We start from the raw sequence: 12,436 nt of genomic DNA, 5'->3' as shown, positions 1-12,436 counted from the left end.
TAACGTACTGTGATATTGCAGTTTGGCACCATCTCAATGATCTAGTAATAAAGTAAAATTTTTTTTAAATTATACCGAAATTGGACACCTCGAGTAAAATTCGGCACTACATGACTGCGTTTGTAAATCTTGTTATTCTAAGATAATTTGATTTGGCCTTGGTATTTTTTTTGTATGCATATAACGATTGTGAGGACTTTGCGGTCTTGAGCGGGAAGGCTCAAGAACCTCTACACTCCGTGGCGTCGTGGACCTGGTGAGTATTTTTTCATGAGTGAATTACCGAAAATTCGTACTAAAAAGGTAATTGCGCGATATTGAAGCACCAATAATATTCAACTTATGGGCGAACTGACCACAAAATCCGTTAAAAGATAGGCAATTCGGTCCAACTTATCGTACCGTCGAGAATGTAATTTTCCCTCTAACTATCTTTAAGGGTTATTCTTAATAATAAACCTAAGAATAAATCCAGGGCGAAATGACGACAAAGTCCATCAGTGGACAGGCATTTCCGCCAAATTTATTTAACCGGAAATATATACAATTATTAACCCCGGTATATTTTTAATATCGTTCGAGGGTTGGTGGGCCCCCCCCTCCCCCGCGCAACCGAAGTACCGTTCATTCCACCAATCATCAGCCAGGAATCAGTCATCCCTTATCTGCTTCAAGTTCGGTGGTTCGAACTCAACACGTGCAAGGTTTCGCGCCTAAGAATGGTCAACAAGTTGGAAGGAGGGAAGGAAGTAAGGAGAAGGAACAACAGCGAAGCATACCAGCAGCGTGTGGCATCTTCGATCTCTTTCTTGACCTCAGAGATTCTTAGTATAATTCTATGCGGTAATTTCTTTGTCTCTTCCCCCACTCTTCGTAAGGGAGTCTCCTCGTGCTGTGGTCGACAGTCGACATGCCGGGCACGCGTCTCGATAGTACGTTCTGTAAGCTCGAGGTGTTAACCGCTGGCAAGTTGATTTTAATTTCCATCCACGCCGACTTCTTTTGTTTTGAGGTAGGACTTTCATCTATCTCGTCGTGACCCAGTCAGATCTTTTACTGCCTTTTTATTGTTTGTTGGAATAATTTCAATGACCCTTGGCTGGATCACTATGTTTAGTAAGTAGTTTTTTTTCATAGAGTGCCGAACCGTGTTACCTCTTCGCCCAGTGCTTTCTTAATTTAGTGACCGGACCAATGGATTAAATAACGTTTTTTTCGCCCGTGTTTTTAAAGTTGTAAGTATCGTATGTGACTTTTCTCTCGACCCTTTTCTCGCGTAATTTCCCGACCTCTGCTACAGCTGGCATTTTCGGTTACTAATTTTTATGTACACTTATTTTATTGACCCTTTATATTGTCGGAGCGTCATTTCGTTCATATTCCACCTTGTCCCTCTTTTGTATTTTCCCGTTATTATGTAAATATTCCATTGGACAGCTGTAATTATCACGTTTGATTTGTCATTATACGTATTCTTTTAAACTACCTTGCCAAATTTTATTTAAATAGCCCCCTCCCCCCCTCCACTCTACCTAAAGACCGAGCTAGCCTACTTTAAGACACTTTGGAATTTTTGTTAATTTATCGCCTATCGGAACTATCGTATCATTTTTCTCGTATTTACTCTATCGTTCAGGCTGAATTCGGGCTGATTTTCCCTTTTTCTAATAAAAATTTCAGTATTGCCTTTATGAAGTCTGATCCCGCAGGTATGTGTATATTAATTTTGATTATAGTACACTTATTCGCTTGCGAATATAATGGCCGCGTGGCAGTTGGCGCCCAACGTGGGGCGGCCCTTTCAGGTTATCCTGGAAAACAAAAATGGTCCCAAAAATTTGGCAAGAATTGGTTGATATTTTTTTTTTATAAATTTAAAATTTTTTGGATTTCAAAAATTGAAACTTCTTTTCCAGTCTCGATAATTTACCGATATTTTACTCCAAATTTAAAAAATTTTTCATAATTTAAACATTTTTTTAGGTTTTAAAATTGAAAAGTTTCTTTTCAGGTCTCGATAATTTAGCAATATTTTACCCTAAATTTTGGAAATTTTTCGTAATTATTGAAATTTTTAGGGTTTTGAAATTCAAAATTTTCTTTTCAGGCCTTGATAAGTTACCAATATTTTAATCAAAATTTTTGAAATTTGTACTAATTTTTTAAATTTTTAGGGTTTCAAAATTTTCTTTTCAAGGTCTCGATAATTTACGAATATTTTAATCAAATTTAAAAAGAAATTTTGCAGCTACAAATTTTAAGGTTTTCTTTTCTGGCCTTTAAAAGTTAGCAGTATTTTATTTTTTATTTCGAAGATGTTACAAAATTGATTTATTGATGAGAAATTAAGGGGCCTTATTTAATATTTCTGAATGACTATCGCGATCAAGTTTTATATTTACAAAATGGAAAAATCTCTTTTCAGGTATCGGAAATTTGGAGAATTGAAACAGAAATTTAAAGATAAATAAGTTTTATTTTTACAGAGCTTATCATTTTCTTTATTTTGAAACAAAATTTAGTTTTGGGAATTTAATGGAATCCGGAATTTAAAAAATCAAATTCGTTCAAGAAATTGAGCAATATTGACCAACAAATTTAAATATGAATTTAAAGAAGGAATTTCCATTTATAAAATTTAAAATTTTCCTTCCTTGATTGATTTGGCTCAAAAGTTTAAGAAATTTTATCTCTTGGATCGTAGATGTAAACATCATTCAGGCAGAGTTCTCTGGTTAGCACTCCTGACCACCATATTTACAATTATATTGATCGCTTTATAATCATTTCGCATTCTTGTTATTGTGGACACCTGTGTTTATGAATTTATTTTAATCGCTCTTATGACATGTGTATTATTCTGAAACATTTATCGTCCTCAAATTAATTTGAATTCATGATATACCCTAATATATTGATTACGGGTCTTTCGTTTCCCTGAAATTATTTCAAACGCGGTACAACAGTGTTTATGAATTTACTTTAATCGTTCTTGATGTGTGTGTATTGTTTCGCAATATTTATCGACTAGAATTTCATTTGAAATCGAGATACATCGCAAGATAATAAACACGGTTCTTTTTTTTCCTGAAATAATTTCAAACGCAGTACCTTTGGAATTGTATAGGCCCTTATAAAGTGCTAGTATTTACTCCCTAAATAAGATGCCAGACGAAAAAACTTCGGTTTCGTGGGTTTATGACCTAGACAAGGACGGGTTCATACACGAACTTGAAAATAGAGGTCTCACTTTCTCGGGAACTTTTGCAGTTCTGCAAGAACGATTATTAAGGGCCATTCTTAGGAGAAAGAGATATAAGCAAAGTTAACGCTTCCACATAAACCGAATTAAGTTCATGACGACAGATATGAAGACGGAACACATGGGGGCGATTCTCATGATGTTCTCTATAAACTTCGACTCGGTCGCTCTAGTCACAGTCGGACCAGAGAACCTAACTATGACGGAAGTGCTTTCACTAATAGACAGCGAAGCAGCAATAGGTGTACGGACCCCTATGCCGATCCTGAATCCTACGCTTATCATCCTAGTTCGAGTACAATGAACCCCTGGCGCTCCCGTGTTAACTTTGAGGAACCGCGCTCTCGTCTTCAAGAATAGTATCAGCCACCGCGAGGTGATTTCAACAACTCCCCCTTCGAACCTTCCCACAACGAAGATGAGGAAATAGGTAACCCTTTTGTTTTCCTACCCCACTCTCGCACACACCCTGTCGACTATATGGTCACGGTACCACCCATTCCACCCCTGCGCATACATACGAAATTATGCGCAAGTGGAATATTAGATATTCAGGAACGTGGAACGATGCCCCAGATGCCTTTTTAATGCAATTTGAGGAAGGTCGAGACTTAGTACCGGTTAGATACGCTAACTCATTGGGAGCAATTCCCTTCTTTTTACAGGGCATTGCCCTTAACTGGTTTAAGGGCTCTAAACATTTGTGGCAAACATTCGACTAGTTCGCCCGGGCCTTCAGGGTCAGGTTTGGAGATTCTGACTTCCAGTTCGAATTGAGGCAAGAGATTCATCTCAGAACTCAAGGCAAAAGGAAATCCGTTTCTGACTACCTGACATGCATGCGGACCATGTTTGATAAACTAAGACCCCGGATGGCAGAAAATGAGGAGGTTAGCTATGTACATAGAAACCTATTGCCAAAGTTACACTTAGATATCCACCGCAACGACATCGAAGACTTTGCCTACCTGGAATATCTTGCCAACATCGCTCAGAAGAGTTATCGTGTAGCGCGAAGTTATAAGCCTCCCCCAGTCCCCGAACGATCCCTACTTCCCGACCTAGCTTACAAAGACCCAAATTATCGAAAACCAAGCCTAAGCCCAGAACAAATCCTGAAACAAATCCTCAAACTTCAAAGCCTCCCCCTCAGAGACCCACTGAACCCTATGAAAAACCCCCCTCTCGATTCAAACGCTGCAACTGTGTCTAACCTGGCCATGGATGCACTACTTGCACGATACCAAGAAATAGGTTCTGTTATGGGTTTGGCCGGAAAGACGTCACGAAACTAGAGTGTCCCAGGTTTTCGGGAAACTGAAAAGAAAGGTGTATTGCGGGGAGGATGCATCTTTAAAGGGTACTGATAAATCTTTTCCAAACATAAAGCGCTCAGTAACTAGAAAGAAATTTAAACCTTATACAATGATCAAATTAGTTGAAATTGAGTATTTGAATAAACAAACTGATTTTAATAAATTCACGGGAGTATACCCCCCCCCCCCCCCCCCCCCCCGGAATTGAAAATAACTTTTTTTGTCGTTAACGATAAATTTTTCATAAAAGAATCATAAATCCCCTTAATTGTCCATATATTAGCAGTTAGAATAAAACTAAAAGGTCTAGAATCTTTTTCAGTTTCCTCTAGCAACCCCTTCCTATCAGACCTTCAGTCACAAGGTCAGATTATAGTTGTAGATTACAACTTAAACACCAGAAAATTAACATCTATTAACAGTCCAGCAAGAGCGACTCCGGCTAAGAATCAAATAAAACCCGAGTCCGACCCTTTAGTACCTTCCCGTCCCACTGAGCTTTGTTATCCGAGCATCGACCAAATCGACCCTAATCTCGACTTGACAAACAGTAGTGAAACTTTAGAAGTGGAACCCTCTTATACTGACCTTGTCCCTATCTACAAGGTGTCCGAACTTCAGTATAGGCTTCACTCTTTATTAAGTCCGCAGCCTGTATTATATTTAAACATCTCAATTCAGGGCCAGAAAATTAAGGCTTTATTTGATAATGGCGCGTCTAGATCGTTCGTAGGACCAGACGGCCTGAAGCTGATCGAAAACTTAAAGATAAAAACAATTAACCGAAGAGGTCGTGTTCAGGTTGCCAACAGCCAGATAGAACTAGTTTCTCGTCAGATTATTGCCTCAATTGAATTACACAGTCGCACACAACCCATAGCTGTCAGAGTTTTAAAGTCACTACTATTGTTTTTGCATTGGGTCTAGATTTTGGTCAAACGTTTCAGTTGAACGTAGATTTTCAAGACGCAACTTGGACTTCTAAAGACAAATTGAACCAGAGGCATAATTTCGAGGTAGAAAATAATAACATAGAAAATTGTTGCGCACTTATAGAGCTTTCGACGAAAGAAGCTGACACGCGTAAAGATTTTTTAGAACGGGAATTACCGAGACCTACGGAGATGCCAGGACTAAATAACTTCATTGAACATACTATAGACGTAGGCAACCATCCTCCTATTAAACAACGAAACTATTTGAGATCTCCGAAAGTTATGGAAGCCATGGTCGCCGAGGTAGATAAGATGTTAGTTCACGAGATAATAGAGCCATCGAATAGTGGTTGGTCATCTCCGGTGGTAACGGCAATTAAGCCCTCCGGAAATGATCGTTTTTGCTTAGATTTCCGAAAATTAAACGAAGTCACAAAGAAAGACGCATACCCTCTACCTCAAATGAATGGTATTCAAGACAAACTACCTAGCACCCGGTATATTTCCAAGATAGACTTGCGCGAAGGTTTCCACCAAGTCCCCCTTGATAAGGCCAGTCGCGACAAAACAGCTTTTACCGTCCCGGGACGTGGCTTGTATCACTTTAAGCGTATGCCCTTCGGCCTCACTAACGCCCCAGGAACATTCCAACGCTTACTAGATAGGTTGAATGAACCAGAAATGGAACCACACGTGTTCGCCTACTCAAGGGTGTTGAAAAAAAATCGCGAAGCAGGTTTATAAATTAATCTCGAGAAGCGCGAATTCTATTGCCCCCAAGTACACTATTTAGGTTTTCTGGTAAACAAACACGTTTTACAAACTGACCCTGATAAGATTGATCCTGTCCTTAAGTACCCAGTTCCCCGCAACGTCAAGGACCTTCGTAGGTTCCTAGGCTTATCTAGTTGGTATCGCAGGTTCATTCCAAGTTACCCGACACTAGCATATCCGCTAACCATGTTAGTGAAAAAAAAAACAACTGTGGATTTGGAGGGACGAACAGCAACCTGCCTTCGAGGAAGACGCGAGTAATACCGGATTAGGAGCCGTCCTTACGCAAAATGTAGACTGTGTAGAATATGTCATATCATATTCAAGTCGGACCATGACCGATGCTGAGGTTAAATTTATTACCACCGAGAAAGAATGCCTGTTCATCGTATGGGCTGTCCAGAAATTTAGAGCCTACTTAGAGGAGCATAAGTTCACGGCGATGACAGACCATAGTAGCCTTCAGTGGTTACATAATTTAAAGAACCCTACCGGTAGACTGGCGAGATGGTTACTGTCTTTGTCCGAGTATGACTTTGACATTCTACATATAAAAGGTTCCTCCCATCATGTTCCGGACGCTGTGTCTCGGATATTTAAGCCGTATCTGACTTCCCGGATAGATTCCCTACCTGGAAAATTAAAGGCAGCAGGTTGTACCACTACCGACCCAACCCGTTAGTGACAGACTTTGTTGACGATCAGAACTATTGGAAGTTAGTCCCTACCAAAATAGAGAGTCCGTTTTGTCAGAAGCTCATGATGACCCACGAGCTGACCATCTAGGAACTCAAAAGACCTATGCGTTAGTATCCCGTAAGTACTATTGGCGCGGTGATTACAGAGATGTAAACAGATACGTAAATAGTTGTACGACCTGCCAAATGTGCAAAGTCGAGCAAAAAGTACCGGCAGGTGTAATGGGACATCGCATAGTTGAAGAACCATGGGTAGTATTAGCAGCTGACATAAAGGGTCCCTTACCTAGAAGTGAATCTGGATTCCAGTATATTCTGGTGATCTAAGATCTGTTCACGAAGTGGGTAGAGATCATACCCTTGTGCGTGGCGACAGGGAGAAAGACTAAGTCCGCATTTCGTGAATATATTATCAACCGCTGGGGAACGCTCCAAGTACTGGTACCGGATAATGGGAATGAATTTGTTAACAATACCCTGCTCCAATTGACTCAGGAGTTCAACATTTTTCATACTATCACTCCTCCCGTTCCCGACACCCTGCTCCCTCGCCCTACCGTCACTCCTCTCGCTCCCGACGCCCTTCTTCCCGACACCATCACTCGTCTCGTTCCCGAGACCCTTCTCGCTCGCCCTACCGTCATTCTTCTAGCTCCCGACGTCCTTCTTCTTCCCGACACCATCACTCTTCTCGGTCCTTACTCCCAGTAGAATGGACCCGGACACCATCAAATTCTTCCAGGAGCCAGAAGACTTCCTATCGCTATTCCCAATGTCCCTATCCGAGAAAGACATTCTGCTTTGGATGCGACGAAAAGGGACCCAAAAAGGCCAACTGCCCGAAGTGTACCCCAAACCATCCCGACACTCCTTGACCCCTTCATCATCCCTTTAGTTCCTTTTTAATCTTCGTTTCCTCTTAAATTATCCCTTGTCGACCCCTTTAAGTTTTCTCTTTAAATTCCGTTTTTTATTTGTTATAACGCTGTTAACTGGTTTAGTCCTCAATAAAAGGAATTTTGTCATTTACCCATAACCAATTGTAGTTTCAATTAATTCTCGATCTCCAAACGCTAGTCTAGTTTTAATTTTAATTTCTCTCTTGAATAATATTTTTGGTACCTATTTTCTTTTGTGTATTTTTTTAAAGTTTTTTTATTAATTTTGTTTGAAATTTTATTTTGTCTATCCAGTCAAGGAGTTCGGAATTTAAGTTGTTTTTTTCTTTTTGTTATTTATGTTAACGTTGTGGTTGCGTTCTCTTTAATTCTGGCTGATCAGGGAGATTTAGGTCCTATGTCGAAATCTAGTTTTCGATTTAATTTTGTTTTCAGTTCATTGTATCGTCTCGCGCCTCGCTTGAGACCTGCTCGGTCCCCCCTAAAGAGATGGGAGTTGTGATGTTGCAGTTTGGCACCATTATAATCATCTAGTAATAAAGTAAAATTTTCTAAAAATTATACGGAAATTGGACACCTCGAGTAAAATTCGGCACTCCATGACTGCGTTTGTAAATCCTGTTATTCTAAGATAATTTGATTTGGCCTTGGAATTTTCTTTTTGTAGGTATATAACGATTGTGAGGACTTTGCGGTCTTGAGCGGGAAGGCTCAAGAATATCTACACTCCGTGGCGACGTGGATTAGGATTCGCTGCCAGCCCTTTTAGTGAGGTTTCTACAGTCCAGGGACCCTCGTATCACTACTTTCAGGCTGATTCTAGTTTTTTTTTGGTTCCGTTTGGCTTCGAGGGCATCCACATATCCACGGTTCGTTCCTGGTGAGGATGGACCATGAGTGAATTACCGAAAATTCGTACTAAAAAGGTAATTGCGCTAAATTAAAGCACCAATAATATTCACTTTATGGGCGAACTGATCACAAAATCCGTTAAAAGATAGGCAATTCGGTCCAACTTATCGTACCGTCCAAAATGTAATTTTCTCTCTATCTATCGTTAAGGGTTATTCTTAATGTTAAACCTAATTCAATACGTGGAAGATTTCGCGCCTGAGGAGAATGGTCTACAAGTTGGAAGGAAGGAAGTGAGGGGAAGGTGGAAGGAAGTGAGAAGAAGGAACAACAGCGAAGCAGACCAGCAGCGTGTGGCATCTTCGATCTCTCTCTTGACCGCCGAGATTTTTAGTATAATTATATGCGGTAATTTCTTTGTCTCTTCTCCCGCTCTTCGTAAGGGAGTCCCCTCGTGCTGTGGTCGACACGCCTGGCACGCGTCTCGATAGTAAGTTCTGTAAGCTCGAGGTGTTAACCGCTGACAAGTTGATTTTAATTTTCATCCACGCCGACTATGTTGGAATAATTTCAATGACCCTTGGCTGGATCACTATGTTTAGTGCGTAGTTTTTTTAATGGAGTGCCGACCCGTGCCATCTCTTCGCCCAGTGCTTTCTTAATTTAGTAAACCCGACAAATGGATTAAATAACGTTTTCTTCGCCCGTTTTTTTAAAGATGTAAGTATCGTCTGTGACTTTTCTCTCGACCATTTTCTAGCGTAATTTTCCGACCTCTACTACGGCTGTCATTCTCGGTTACTAATTATTATGTACACTTATTTTATTGACCTCCCCCTCCCTCCTTTAACAAGCAAGTCTTAATGAACATTTCTTGAATAGTTTGTTGACTAACGTTATTTTTTTTTATTGCCGGATTTCGCTTTGTTTCGCAGCCTGTTACTCTTTTTCATACACGATTTTAGCTTTAATTGGATGTTTTCTTGATATTGCCGGAGCTTCATTTCGTTCATATTCGACCTTGTTCCTCTTTTGTATTTTCCCGTTATTATGCAAATATTCCATTGGACCGCTGTAATTATCTCGTTTGATTTGTCATTATACGTATTCCTTTAAACTACCTTGTCAAATTTTATTTAAGACCCCCCCCCCCCCTCTATCTAAGGACCGAACTAGCCTATTGTAAGGCATTTTTTTGGAATTTTCGTTAATTTATCACGTATCGGAACTATCGTATCGTGTTTCTTATATTTACCCTATCGTTCAGGCTGAATTCGGGCTGATTTTCCCTTTTTCTAATAAAAATTTCAGGATTGCCTTTATGAAGTCTGGTCCCGCAGGTATGTGTATATTAATTTTGTTTATTACCCTTGTGCGCGGCATATAGGAGTTTCTTCGACTGCGAATATAATGGTTGCGTGACATTACGTAAATATTTCGAGTAAGCTGTGACAATTATAATAGTTTGAAGTTTATTTGAAAATAAACTGTAAAAAAGCGGTTGAAATTTACCGCATTACCCTGTCGGAAAAAAGGAAAGAATCGGAAAGGTCGCTTCGGAAAGATTCAGAAAGGTTTCGGAAATAATTCGAAAAGAATTCGGAAAGGGTTCGGAAAGAGTTCGGAAAAAGAATCGGAAAGGGCTATGTGAACTTTTCTTCCATTTCTTTCCGTACGTCGAGCTATTCCACGAATCTTTCCGAATGTCCCTTTCTCCAACTTCTTTCCGATTTCTTTCCGATCAGTGCAGTGTCCCCCTATTTATTCTCTATTTCATTATGTTTATATATTTATTCTTTAAATATATATACATATATAATTAATAGATCATATATTTCACATTTCACATTTATTCAGAAAGAAATCGGAAAGAAATCAGAACGATCAAAAACAGTGGGACACAGGAGAAAAATCGGAAAGAATATTGGGACACTGCGTCATTTATTCGGAAAGAAATCGGAAAGGTTCAGAAAGAAGTAAAGGGAGTGAGACACTTCGCAAAAGTTCGGAAAGATATCGGAAAGGTATCGGGAAGCTTCGGAAAGAGAAAGCATTCGGAAAGAAACGGAAGCAAAGTTTACATAGAAATCGGAAAGGATCGGAAAGGCACTTTCTTACCGATTCTTCAGCTAGGGTAATCAGTGAACATAAAAATACCAGTGATTAACGTAGGGATTTTACTACAATGGTTGCAAATTAATGTGATACTTTAAAATCACATGCAGACAGGAATATTCCTGTAACACTTTCAGACACTGTAATTTTACGTTCCTCTTGTAAAATTCAATTGTCATTGTAAACTGTCAAAGGCCATCTCCAGACAAGGAGACGCATAACCTCAACTTTGACATAATATTATAATTCTTAATTGAAGAAGTCCATTTATAAATACGATACTTAGTCTAAAGAGCGTTTTTTTCTTTTACTACACAAATACCACACTCAAGGAGAAACTGTATACTCACATGTACACTTCTGGCAATATGAATTTATCCCAACTTCATATCGACGGAACGGATGCAATTTTAAAAATATATTACATTTCACACATAAAACACGCGAACGCGTTGTTGTGTTGTCGAGTCACACCGGTCCAGCAATTAAATTTCCTCTGCAGTGGAATTACAAATTTCTGGTAAAATTCCCATCATTCTGCTTTTTTACACTTTCCATGTGAATTAGATAATAGTACATTTTGAGATTTTAAAGAAGCCTGGTAAAAGTGTATGATAATATCCGTTATAATATGGTTGAAATTAACCACCTTAATCACTGGTATTTTTATGCCCACTGATTCCTGTGTTAATATTATACTTTAACATTAAAATCGATATAAATGTTGTGAATTTCCACTGTTAATCGCTGCAAGTTCACAATAAACTGGTAGAATTAACGCATAAATCATAGTAAAACTTTTACAAACCGACTTTCAATTTTCAACCACTTTTTTTACAGTGTATATTTTATGGAACATGATATTTTTTATAAATGTGCCAGAGAAATTCTGTTCGTCTAATTCTGTTTCCCAATGCGAAATGTAATCTGGCCTGTAATTGCCGTCTTAACATCTAAAAATCGAAAGAACAATTTTCCTATATCACTTGGAATTATGATTATATTTTTATAAAAACATTAGAATATATAATAATTAAGAAATTGGAAAATACATACGAGAAGTTGATTAGACGAACTCTAAAAAAATCCATAGAAATTTCAGACCACAAAAATAAGAATAAAAACGAATTAATATTAAAAAACTATATACAGACTATGTATAGAATGTAAATTATAAGAAATAATTTTAGAATTAGTTGAAAATATATAAAACCGTAATATAAATTACTCATAGACTTTTATTTGTGGTCTTTATTAAAATAACCATGTTTTTCAAAGTTATAAATTCAAAAATGTTTTAATTGGCTATTTACTTTCAATCCAAATGGTTCTTGTCCGAGCTCAGTTACCATCAGTGCGCCTCGAGGGGCCTACTGAGAGTTGCCTACAGCGCCCCAAGTGGCTGTTGGCAAAATATATCGATGGGACTTTGTGAGTGCTATCTACGGGTGGCGATGTGTAGAGGGGAAGTGACTTTTTTCGCTCGACGCGCCGTCTATATTTATGGCGGGCAACTAAGCCCTTACCGCAACTACGTTCTATAATATCTGACACTTGATTTATGTTCTTTAAATAATTATAAATA

At 38.8% G+C, this 12,436-nt stretch overlaps 1 long non-coding RNA gene across 1 annotated transcript; it reads left to right on the top strand.

Moving 5' to 3' along the window:
• The first annotated feature begins 958 nt into the window (after positions 1–958).
• On the top strand, positions 959–9,208 carry LOC117175230. The gene is made up of 3 exons (XR_004467452.1): positions 959–1,012; positions 8,552–8,810; positions 8,986–9,208. It is a non-coding gene; the product is annotated as an uncharacterized LOC117175230 (long non-coding RNA).
• The last annotated feature ends 3,228 nt before the right edge of the window (positions 9,209–12,436 follow it).

Source organism: Belonocnema kinseyi, chromosome 1 (assembly GCF_010883055.1).
Source record: "Belonocnema kinseyi isolate 2016_QV_RU_SX_M_011 chromosome 1, B_treatae_v1, whole genome shotgun sequence".
NCBI lineage: Eukaryota > Metazoa > Arthropoda > Insecta > Hymenoptera > Cynipidae > Belonocnema > Belonocnema kinseyi.
The sequence above is the reverse complement of the archived record's forward strand: the minus strand, read 5'-3'. Positions and strand labels throughout refer to the sequence as shown.